Below are 12,394 nucleotides of genomic sequence, written 5' to 3'. Positions count from 1 at the left end.
AGGAATGCAGCCAGTGATTTCCCTGTTTGTTGGCTTCCCAAATCGTCACTCTTTTCTACTTATTAATCCAAACCCCTGCTCTAGTGCTGATTATTTTATTGTGTTCATATTTTTTGTTTAGCATATTGTTTAATATCTGTGGGTCGTTCCTAAGTATGTGTAGTTTCTCTAGCTCACATATTTCCTTCTGTAAGGTCTGAAGGTTCTCGTTTGCCTCTCTGTTCATATTTGATTTTATTTTTATTATTACACCCCTGACTGTACTTTTCAGTGCCTCCCATCTAGTGAAATGTGACCTCTCATTTACCTTATTTTCGGATAAGTAGTTTTTAATCGTCTCTTCAAGAAGGGACTTGTTCTGTATTGTGGAAAGGACATCGTCATTGAACCTCCAAAGTGGTTTTTTTAGCGGTGGTGTTGAGTCTGTAATCTTGAGAGTAATGCAGGAATGGTCTGATACAACTCGTGGTTCAATTGTCCTTTGCTCTATCCTGCTGGGTAAGTTCCCTGAGATCATTAGATAGTCGATGCAAGAGTAAGATTTATGTGGGTGGGAATACAATGTGTAATCTCTTTCTGCGGGTTTTGTAATCTCCATGTGTCTATCGTATTAAATTTGCTACAAAGATTATTTAGAGCCTTGTGCGCCTCGTTTTGTCTAAAGTGGCAAGTAGAGTTCCTTTCTAAGTCGGGGTCCAGTGGAAGGTTAAAGTCTCCCCCAAGAATGAGTGTAGCCGTGTCAGGGATCAGCTTAATCTGTTCAGCGAGGTAATTCCAAAACTCTGGTTCGTCATTAGTGGGTGCATAAATGTTGGCTATGTAAAGTTCTGTGTTTTGTTTACTTAATTTTGCTATCAACCATCTCCCTTGTTTGTCTGCAGTGTGCGAGATTAGATCTGCTCTAGCACACCTGGAGATCATTGTCAAGACTCCGTTTTTCTTGCCAGCTGCGGCTGAACACACTACATCTGTGACTAGGTGGCCTTTAAGAGACTTGGCTATGGTGGGGTCCAGTTTTGTCTCTTGCTGGATGGTAATGTCTGCCCTTTGTTTGTGGATGTAGTCAAGAATCTTCCTTCTTTTGACTGGGTGGATAAGGCACTTAACATTCAAAGATATTACTTTAATATTTTGTTGAGTTTGGTATGCCATCTTGTCATTAAGCAAGATTTACAATTAATGATTACATCAGTTGGTCATCTTTGGTGTGTGGGTGGGACATCACATGTTCTCAATTTGAAGTTACAGACACTTTCATATCCCCTAATTCTAGGTATCGCCTGAGAGATTTGTATGATTGGAAATGCAGGTTGTGCAGCCTAGGGAGTGGTGATACAATGGTTTCCATAGTGCGACCAGTTTGTGTGTGTACATGTGCAGTAAAGCACCCTTGGTTGAGGGGAAACAAAAGGAAAAACATATAAAAACAAGAAACAAAAAGTAAAGCAAAAACAGCATGAAAAGCAGAAGAGAAATACTAACCCTCCCCTCCCCTTCACTCCCCTTGCACCTCCGCCTTCCCCCAATAGAAGCTGTAGGCATGGCAATAGCAGGGAGACGTTTCCCTCTCAGAGGCACTACTATGAGTGGACAGTATTAAATCAGCTATGAAGCTAAACTATTAATATTCCTAAGTAATAAACCATGAGTACAGAGCGCAAACCTACTCTAAACTACCGGTTTGGTATGTATTAGCGCATTCGCGCATTTACAATGAGTATAGCAACTAAAATGAACTTTTGTGACTAGTTCAAGCAACTGGTGCAGTAATGTATCTAGTATAATGAGATTAACCAGTATAGTGTAGTATGATTAAGCAGATCCTAGTAGCTATTATACTAAAGTAGGTAGAATAACGAGTTTAACCATCATGATGTTGTAAGGACAGCCTGATACTAATAACTAGTATAATAATGTGAGTATTATAATGAGCTTAACTAGCATAGTATAGTAAGAGCAACCAAATCTTGGAGCATTGAATAAAGACAAGTGTCAACAGTGGTGCGTATGTATTATATCTAAGAGATATAAACAAATCTAACCAGAAATGATCTGTTAAAGACCTAACTAATAATGACCAAAAGAGAGCTTTCCTATCTTCCTCATGCTACGCAAATAGGCGTCTTGGAGATCAATGTTTAGGATTTGCTGCTGAGTCTCTCTATGTGGAAGTATCCATAGTATGGTCCTCGTTGTCATCAAGAAATTTCTTCAGAGATTCTTACTCTGAGAAGAAGTGGGGTTTGCCCTGTATCACAACACGATACCTTGCCGGGCCCACTAAGGAGAATTGGTATCCTAAGGACCTCAGCCTGGGACAGAGAGCAAGAAAGCCTTTTCTTGTGTGCTCTGTTAACCTTGGAGTAATCTTGTGCTATGAAGATTCTGTTGTTGTTCCAGAGAATGTGTTGGTTCTTCCTCAAAGGATAAGATAAGTTCAATGCGTTGGTATCTCAATGGTTTACATACAATGGGTCTAGGGTACGTTTGATTTGGCATCCTTCTTGCGGTGACCCTGCGTGCTCTATCAAACTCCAAAGGCTTCTCGAAGGGCAGCCTGGTGACTTGTGGCAACCATTTTTCAAGGAAGGCATTGCATGACCCTACCTTGTCTTCACTCCCCTCTGGTACGCCAAAAATGCGTTGATTTCCTCTTCTGTTTCTGTCCTCCAATTCTGATATCAGCTTGGCAAGACCTTGTGTAGTGGAGTCGAGTTTTGCCACTGTATTTGTTGATTTGGATACCCCATCTACTACTTGGCTAATTCTGCTATCTGCCTCTTCAATTTTGTTGTTGGTCTCTCTGATGTCTCTTCGGATTGCGGAGATCTCGTTCTGCACGATATCAGTGTTCTCATTGGTGGATTTTGCTAGGTCATAAACCTCCACTAGTGTTAGAAATGGGGGTCTCTAGTTGGCAATGGCTGGCCACTGTCCAAGTAGGGACCCTTCTTCCTAAGTCAGAGTAAGCAGACTACACCCTTTGATAACCCCTGCTCAACCCAGTGGTAACGTAGCACGAGCAGCTAGGCTTATCTCAGAGGCAGTGTGTGAAACATTTATGACCATACACAGTAACACAGTGAAGAACACTACAAAGGGACACCACTCAAGTAGTTATAAAAATAAGTATCTTTATATATAGAATTAACACAAGACCAATAACAGTAAAAATCCACAATACTAGAGAAATAGGGTTATTCTTAAAATGCTGCAAAAATAGTTCAAGGTGGGCAAAGAGGAGTTCAGTTCAAGGCAGTGCTCTCTGCGACCCTTTCACTCACAAGATACCTGGATTCTGTAGCAAAGCAACAACAATGTTGCTAAGGAGTTGTAGCGATGATTTTCCTCACGCTAACCAGCGATGCGTTGAGTCCTTGCCGCAAGGGAGGATGATGCGCTGATTTGTGTGCAGGACAAGGCGACAAACTTCTGCACGCTAAGCCGGTGATGCGATAAATCCCTGCCGCGAAGGGAGGATGATGCGCCAAGACTGTTGCGTGTGCGATCTAGTTGCGATGAAAGAAAATGGCGCTCCGCGAGGGAGCGACGATCCTGGTGTGATACGATGAAAATGGCGAACGCCCGGCGACCGCTCTGCGATGTCGTGAAGCGATGAACTCGATGCGATGATCTTTGGTTAGCGAGCGCTTTCAGGCCCGCAAACATGCAATGCGATAATCTTCGGGTTAGCGAGCATTTGGCAGCCCGCAGACAGGTGATGCGATGATCTTTGGTTAGCGAGCGCTTTCAGGCCCGCAAACATGCAATGCGATAATCTTCAGGTTAGCGAGCATTTGGCAGCCCGCAGACAGGTGATGCGATGATCTCCGGTAGCGAGCACTCGGCGGCAGCAGAGCGACGATTTTCCTCACACTCTTCAGCTGCAGCGGCTCGCTAACGGGCGTTAGCGACGATTTTCAGCACTCTCTTCTCCACAGTAGAACTAGAGGCCCTGGAACTCACAGGAGCCTCACCTGCAGATAAAAATCCTTGCTGGGAGGAAACAGGAGGCTGGTGGTGGGGTCTGATGTGCCTGAGACTCCTGCAGGAGGCTAGCTCTCTTCTAGCCCTTGGGTGATTGCTGTAGCAAAAATAAAAGTTCCTTCAAAGTCCTTTTCCTCTTCTTCCAAGTCCAGTAGTAACCACTGCAGGCCAGTCCAAGAAACAGCACACAAGCACAAGGACAGTCCTTCTCCTGCAGATTCCTTCAGTTACACGGACAGAGGTTCTTCTTCTTGTCCAGGAGCAATACAAATTGTAGGGGTTTCAGCACAGATATTTATACCCCAAAAGTCTTTGTTCTCAGCAGCTACAAGTCACTGAACCCAGCCAGAACCAGTTCTGCCCAGTCCTGGAGCACTTTGTTTACCAGGCTGCATCCTTCCTTTCAGAAAGAGGGGGTCTGCCATCAGACGCACCACAGGAGGTGGAGCCAGAATTGTGGAGGGAAGGCACCGCCCTATTCAGGTCCCAGGTGCAACTCCTCCCACCCATCTAGATGCAGATCTCTCTATTCACCACTGGGACACCTCACCGTGTCTCCTGGAATTCCCCAGCCCAGGCAAGAAAATACCTACTTTCTAAAAGGGGTATTTTCAAACACAGAATATAAAAATAAACTTCACTAAAAGATGTATTTTAATATTCTGAGCTTACTACATACTAAATTCGTTTTTTTACTACCATGTTCTTTGGGTCAGTTGGGTCTTTGGGTCAGTTAGGACTATAAAGTGTAATAGTCAAACTGCCCATTCTGGCCTATGGAGAACAGGTAGCCTTGCAGCAGTGAAAAACGAAATTGGGCGTAATTCACTACCAGGACATGCTACACACATCATGGCATGTCCTACATTACACATATAATACACCCTGCCATAGGCGTGACTCACATGAGGCCAAGGGAAGGTTCAGGGGCTGAGAGGTGGGTGCACTTCACAGCCAAGATGGCAGTTCTAGACTGCACACAGACACTGCAGTGGCAGGTCTGAGACACACTTTACAAGCTGCTTCTGTGGGTGGCGCAAACCAGCGCTGCAGGCCCACCAGCAGCATTTGGTTTACCAGCCCTGGGCCCACACAGGCCACGCTACTAGGGAACAGGTAACCCAAATAAGCCAATCATGGATATACCAATTCACATGTCATATTTACACAGGGAGAGCATATGCACTTTAGCACTGATCAGCAGTGGTAAAGTGCCCAGAGTCATAGAGCCAACAAAAACAGGTTATGAAAAATCCAGGAGGAAGGCAAAAAGCTTAGGGATGACACTGCAAAAAGGGCCATTTCCAACACGACCCCCTTCCAGCCAAAATGCAGGGGAGACCAATCACCACCTCAATGGGATTCACTGCTTTGGGCGATAGAACACGAAACTGGCCCGCGACTGCAGGGGCATATTGCAGTTCTACGCCAATCTGAACCCTGGTGGATCCCTCTGTCCACACTCTCAGGGCCCACCAAGACAACCCATGGGGGAACTCTTCCCCTCACCTGTGAACACCACCTGTGCAGCACCTAACCCTAGCTTGCTCACAGGTGTGTCCCAACAGGGAGACAGCAAGCCATAGTTTCCACGGACAGTAGTCGGCGATGAAACCCAGGCCCTATACCTCGCAGGGCTCGCCAACCTCTGTGGCGTCAGAGGGTGGGGGGCAGTAGCCCCAGGTGCCCAGCACCATTTGTCCACTCTCCCTTCTGTCAGGTCAGGCTCGCCACCCTGACTCTGACCCGCCAGCCCTGGGCCTGTATCCACCGGCTGGACCGGAGACTGGGGTGGGTTTTCCCACACCCGGTCCTCCTCCTCACCTGTGGACACCACCTGTGCCACACCTAACCTTAATTGGCTCACAGGTGTGTCCCAACAGTCAGACAACAAGCCACAGTGGCCACTGACAGTAGTCAGTGATGAGACCCAGGCCTTATGCCTCTCAGGGTTCTCAAACCTCTGCGGCATTAGAGAGTGGGGGGCAGTAACTCCAGGTGCCTGGCACCTTTTGTCCACTCTCCCTCTCACCAGAGCAGGTAAGACACCCTGACACTGACCCACCAGCCCTGGGCCTGTACCCAGCAGCTGGGCGAGAGACTGGGGTGGGCTTTTCCACACCCAGTCCTCTTCCTTGGAGCTCGGTATCCTCCCACCTGGAGCGGTACCCCCTTCCAGAATTGTCAGGGCACCTGTGGCAGGTGTCCTGCACAATTCGCCCACCAGTTCAGGGGTTCTATTCTGCAACTGGCATCCCAGCCTAGGGTCTGTACCCTTAGACTAGGCGGAGGTCAGAGGTGAGGCGGCCCTCTCCCCGCCCTCCTTACTGGGGCCCTGCACCCTCCCACCTGGAGAGGTGCCCCCATAACACAAACTGATAGGGGCACTGTTAGCAGTGGCCCCTTCTTCCAGGTCGGGGGGACACCCTGAACCTGGCCCTCCAACCCAGGGTCTGTACCCTTAGGCTGGGCCTGTGTCTGGCAACCCAGGACTTCTGGGGGAGTACACCAATTCCCCCCAAGGAAAACACACTCCTCTAGAGTTGTGCAACAGTCTGCCTGGCACACCAGGACTTCCTGGGGAGCACACAGGCCCCCCTTGAGGGAAACATACCCCTCCACCAGATCAGGGCCTTGACCCTGCAACCGATCTACCAACCTGGAAAACCCCTCAGGTGGCACCGGGGTCAGAGGCGAGGACTCCCTCCCTCTGCACCCCCTTCCAGCATACTGCACCCTCCCACCTGGAGTGGTGCTCTTAGAAAAAAAAATGGTTGGGACACTGCTTACAGTTGTCCCTCCCTCCAGGTCAGACAACACCTGGACCTGACTTACCAACCCAGGGACCAACCCCTGCGGCAGAACAACTGCCTGGCCAACCAGGACTTCAAGGGGTGCACACAACATCAACCCCACGGGCAGGACACCACCCATCGATGTCCTTCCCTCCAGGTCAGGAATCGCCTGTACCTGGCCTCCCAACCCAGGGACCATCCCCTGCGGTTGAGCAATTGCCCGGCGAACCAGGACTTCCTGGGGAGTACAACCACCCTCCCCGAGGGTAACACAGGACTCCTGTGTTGTGTGACAGTCTGCCTGGCGCAGATCTCCCGGTCCCTGTCCACCTGACAGGGCGCGAAGTTCTCCCAGGACAGAAGTGGTGTCACCATAGTCACTCCTCTGGGGCTCAGCCCTCCTGACTGGCCCTTGACCCACTGGTTCTCCCACTGGGGGCTCTTTCCCCCTCTCACCCCTCAAGCTGGACTTCTGCACCCTCTCCCTAGGAGTGGCACTGCCAGACACAAGAACTGATGGAGGCCTGACTGCAGGCACTCCCAGCTCACCTAACTCCCCACAGCTGACGGTCCATCCGGACAGACTAGATTCCCTACCTGGTGTTTCCTCATGGAACCATCCAGTACTGGAGACTGAGGTGGGGGCACTTCGGGACCTATCCCAGTCTCACTCCTGCTCCCACGAGACAGGATGTGAGGACCTACAACCTCCTCACAAAAAGGGGACCTAGCTGCATCACTCCAGACCTCTCCCACCACTCTGGGTTGGAAGACGTCTGAACCCCTCCATTAGGGTCATTCCCTAATGCTTCTATAGAGCCTCTGGTATTCACCCAGAAGTCTGCCTCCTGTGCAAGCTCCCTATGATCAGAGAACTCGCGCTCTAACAGGTGTTGGTTTAGCTCTGGAAAACAGGAATTCACAATATGCTCTCCCACAATTGGATTACACAGTTCCACGCAGGCGCTAACCTTCACTTCACAATCCAGTGCCTCACATACGTACCCCACACCACTCTCCTGAAATGGGCGAGACATTACATGACTGTCTCTATCACTCAGCCCACACTCTTCTGGGCGATTCTCACACTCATACACCTGGATTTCAACCTCGGGGGAACCCCTCTCCCTGCACCTCACATCTAAAGTCGGTAGGTTGTCCTTCCCCTCACTAGGACTATGGGCCTCTGCGCTAGTTCCCAAATCCACCTCAGGGACACTGCACACCAATGGAGCTACCTCATATCCATGAATCCCCTGGTGTAGATCAACCCCCTTCTTCGAGTCAGGTGCCACATCTCTGGGTGGGTGTACTACACTGTCATCACTACATAACTCAACTTTGCTGCCACCACTGGACCCCACCCTCTCTGGTGAATCGTGAAGCGATGAACTTGATGCGATGATCTTTGGTTAGCGAGCGCTTTCAGGCTCGCAAACATGCAATGCCATAATCTTCGGGTTAGCGAGCATTTGGCAGCCCGCAGACAGGTGATGCGATGATCTTTGGTTAGCGAGCGCTTTCAGGCCCGCAAACATGCAATGCGATAATCTTCAGGTTAGCGAGCATTTGGCAGCCCGCAGACAGGTGATGCGATGATCTTTGGTTAGCGAGCGCTTTCAGGCCCGCAAACATGCAATGCGATAATCTTCAGGTTAGCGAGCATTTGGCAGCCCGCAGACAGGTGATGCGATGATCTCTGGTAGCGAGCACTCGGCGGCAGCAGAGCGACGATTTTCCTCACGCTCTTCAGCTACAGCGGCTCGCTAACGGGCGTTAGCGACGATTTTCAGCACTCTCTTCTCCACAGTAGAACTAGAGGCCCTGGAACTCACAGGAGCCTCACCTGCAGATAGAAATCCTCGCTGGGAGGAAACAGGAGGCTGGTGGTGGAGTCAGATGTGCCGGAGACTCCTGCAGGAGGCTAGCTCTCTTCTAGCCCTTGGGTGATTGCTGTAGCAAAAATAAAAGTTCCTTCAAAGTCCTTTTCCTCTTCTTCCAAGTCCAGTAGTAACCACTGCAGGCCAGTCCAAGAAACAGCACACAAGCACAAGGACAGTCCTCCTCCTGCAGATTCCTTCAGTTACACGGACAGAGGTTCTTCTTGTTGTCCAGGAGCAATACACATTGTCGGGTTTTCAGCACAGATATTTATACGCCAAAAGTCTTTGTTCTTAGCAGCTACAAGTCACTCAACCCAGCCAGAACAAGTTCTGCCCAGTCTTGGAGCACTTTGTTTACCAGGCTGCATCCTTCCTTTCAGAAAGAGGGGGTCTGCCATCAGACGCACCGCAGGAGGTGGAGCCAGAATTGTGGAGGGAAGGCACAGTCCTATTCAGGTCCCAGGTGCAACTCCTTCCACCCATCTAGATGCAGATCTCTCTATTCACCACTGGGACACCTCACCCTGTCTCCTGGAATTCCCCAGCCCTGTCACTCCAAAACCAGACAGCCAATACACATAACAGCAGAGCACACTGGAAGGCTTAGGCAAGAAAATACCTACTTTCTAAAAGGGGTATTTTCAAACACAGAATATAAAAATAAACTTCACTAAAAGATGTATTTTATTATTCTGAGCTCAGGCATACTAAATTCGTTTTTCTACCATGTTCTTTGGGACAGTTAGGACTATAAAGTGTAATAGTCAAACTGCCCATTCTGGCCTTTGGAGAACAGGTAGCCTTACAGTAGTGAAAAACGAAATTGGGTGTAATTCACTACCAGGACATGCTACACACATCAGGGCATGTCCTACCTTACTCATACAATGCACCCTGCCAGAGGGGTGACTCACATGATGCCAAGGGAAGGTTCAGGGGCTGGGAGGTGGGTGCACTTCACAGCCAAGATGGCAGTTCTAGACTGCACACAGACACTGCAGTGGCAGGCCTGAGACACACTTTACAAGCCGCTTCGGTGGGTGGCGCAAACCAGCGCTGCAGGCCCACCAGCAGCATTTGGTTTACCAACCCTGGGCACACACATGCCACGCTACTAGGGAACAGGTAACCCAAATAAGCCAATCATGGATATACCAATTCACATGTCATATTTACACAGGGAGAGCATATGCACTTTAGCACTGATCAGCAGTGGTAAAGTGCCCAGAGTCATAAAGCCAACAAAAACAGGTTAGGAAAAATCCAGGAGGAAGGCAAAAAGCTTAGGGATGACCCTGCAAAAAGGGTCATTTCCAACAACTAGTTTATTCAATATTGTTTCCATCGTAGCATTGATATCTTGCTTATTACTCTCTTGAGGTTGGTCTTGCTCTCTTTCTCAGCCAACTTTGCAAACGGGTGTTTCTTTGTATGGTCAGCATGCATGAACCGGAGTCTCGTTGGTCGAGGGAGGTTAATAAGCCTGCAAGATGTTGTTTTATACAAGCGTATGGGATCAGTAAGAGGCCAGTGGTCTACAGTGTTCCAGCGTTTTAGAGCCACCAGGGTAGTGTTGCCACTGTTATTTACTATTCAATGGTCTTCCTATTTGGTGGTACTATTGAATGAGTTCCTAAGGGTTATGTGGCGTAAAGTCGTGCCATTTCGATATGGGTTGAAGAAGCTCTGAGTCTAGGTTAGTGAACTTTCAGGGTTTCAAATGCTGTGATGAGCTTCTCTGCGCATCCTGTGACCCCTGGGCGTTATTGTGTGTCTTTTTATGTCCGTTTTCAGGTTTAACGCTGTGGTGTTGGCTGAAGAGGTTCCATGCTGGAGGCATGAGAAAAGATACTTTAGATTCTCTCTTGGGTCTGGTTCGAACAAACGAAATTCCAAAGCCTCAAACACTTCAGCGAGATTCCCTACGCACACTTTGTCCCATTGGAGGACTTTGTGTATCTATTTAGGCGTGCATTCCAACTTTACCATTGTGGTGTTGGGTAATAAAAATGCAATCTTGAAGACTTGGGGTAATATGACATCAGCGCTTTCTTTGGTACTGAATCAATTAAGTATATTCGGAGCAAAAGCATTAGTGAGATTCTTCGTACTCCAAGTTTACCCATTCATTTTCTCATTAAAAGCATTGCATGTCACTTCAGGCACCCATTACAGAGTCAGGCAGGGCACATTGTGTGTCAGCCCCTCGCTGGTAGTCCTCGAAACAGTGCGTTTGCATTCACACTAGAGGTCACACTAGAGATCTAACAGTAGCAATTTGGATCCACTTCTAGGCACAGTTATAGCTTCTATGTGCGAATACGGAGAAACATTCTCACAGACAAAAGCTCAGCCGCCATCTCGAAATCAGGCATACCATGCGGTCATGATCGCGGGCTTTGTTAAATACCCCGGTGAGAAGGGGAACACAGGGGGTGATGTATCAGACACAGTATGTGAGAGATGATAAGCAGAATGAATTCACGCTCACGCACAGGATAGTTTACTCGGCCAAGTGACCTGGAGCTTCCGGCCCGAGAACCTTTTATTATTCAACCACTTCCGGGTCGGGTGCCTACCACAGGTCAGGCATATACAGGGGAGTAGTGTGTGACCCCCCTCCTGTCTGACTTCACAATGGAGTGGTCCACACAACATAACATTCCTCCTTTATCATGAAATATGCAAAAATAAACAAACATAACATAGTGACTGATTTGGCGGAGACGAAACGACAGAAAGAACGAGGGAGAGAGAGAGAGAGAGAGAGAGAGAGAGAGAGAGAGAGAGAGAGAGAGAGAGAGAGAGAGAGAGAGAGAGAGATCATTAGCCCATTTCAAAACAAGCGCATTTAGTCCATAACAAAACCTCTCAGTCGTGACGACTCCGCAGGATTGGCCCGGAGGTGATATCTTCGTCCTCCTCGACGTTCACCCCCATCTCTGCAGTCTCCCTCTCCTATTGTCCCTGAAGAGAGATCGACTGGTGCACCGGGTAGAGATACGGCTGGCCTGTTTTCCAGCCAGTCATCCTCGGCGTGGGACTCACCGGTAGACTCGCCATCACCTGCCTCGGGTGTCACCACACTCGCCGGCACAGGGCATTGATACTTCTTGAAATGTGAAATGTTCCTGGTAATTGTTTCATTTCCTCTTTGGGCTTTGACCATTGTCCCCTTCACGGTCTGGACAACCCAGGGGTCGAGTTCGAACAGGAGTGAAAACTTCCCTCGTGGATGTCGATTTTTCACCTACACCATGTCGCCTGCTCTCAACAACCTACTCTTGGTATGTCGCCGTATGGATACATGATCGTTCTTGGTACGCCGCTTTCGAAGTCGTTCAGAAACTTGATCACGTAGGGCAGACGATGGTGTCACCTGAGGAATAACATCATACAGCAGCCGTTGATTGCACAAGGACCCAGGGCTGACCATGGTCGTGGAGTGAGGTGTCAATCTGTACTCTTTCAGAAACGTGTATAAAGCGCATTCCATGTTTTGCTCTCGGGCGACTGCTATTCTCAGGACTTTGTTTAGAGTGCGCATAAAGCGCTCGGCTTCCCCATTAGCCTGAGGCCACCGGGGTGTGATCTTCTGGTGTCTAACACGTCTTGACTGTAGATATTCGGTGAATTTGTGGCTTGAGAATGGCGGTCCATTGTCTGTGCGTAACTCCCTGATCAGCCCATGGGTAGCCATTATCTTTTCGAGACGAGGTATTGTTTTGC

Source organism: Triturus cristatus, chromosome 10, assembly GCF_964204655.1.
Source record: "Triturus cristatus chromosome 10, aTriCri1.1, whole genome shotgun sequence".
In the NCBI taxonomy this organism is placed as follows: Eukaryota; Metazoa; Chordata; class Amphibia; order Caudata; family Salamandridae; genus Triturus; species Triturus cristatus.
This window is presented reverse-complemented; position numbering follows the sequence as displayed.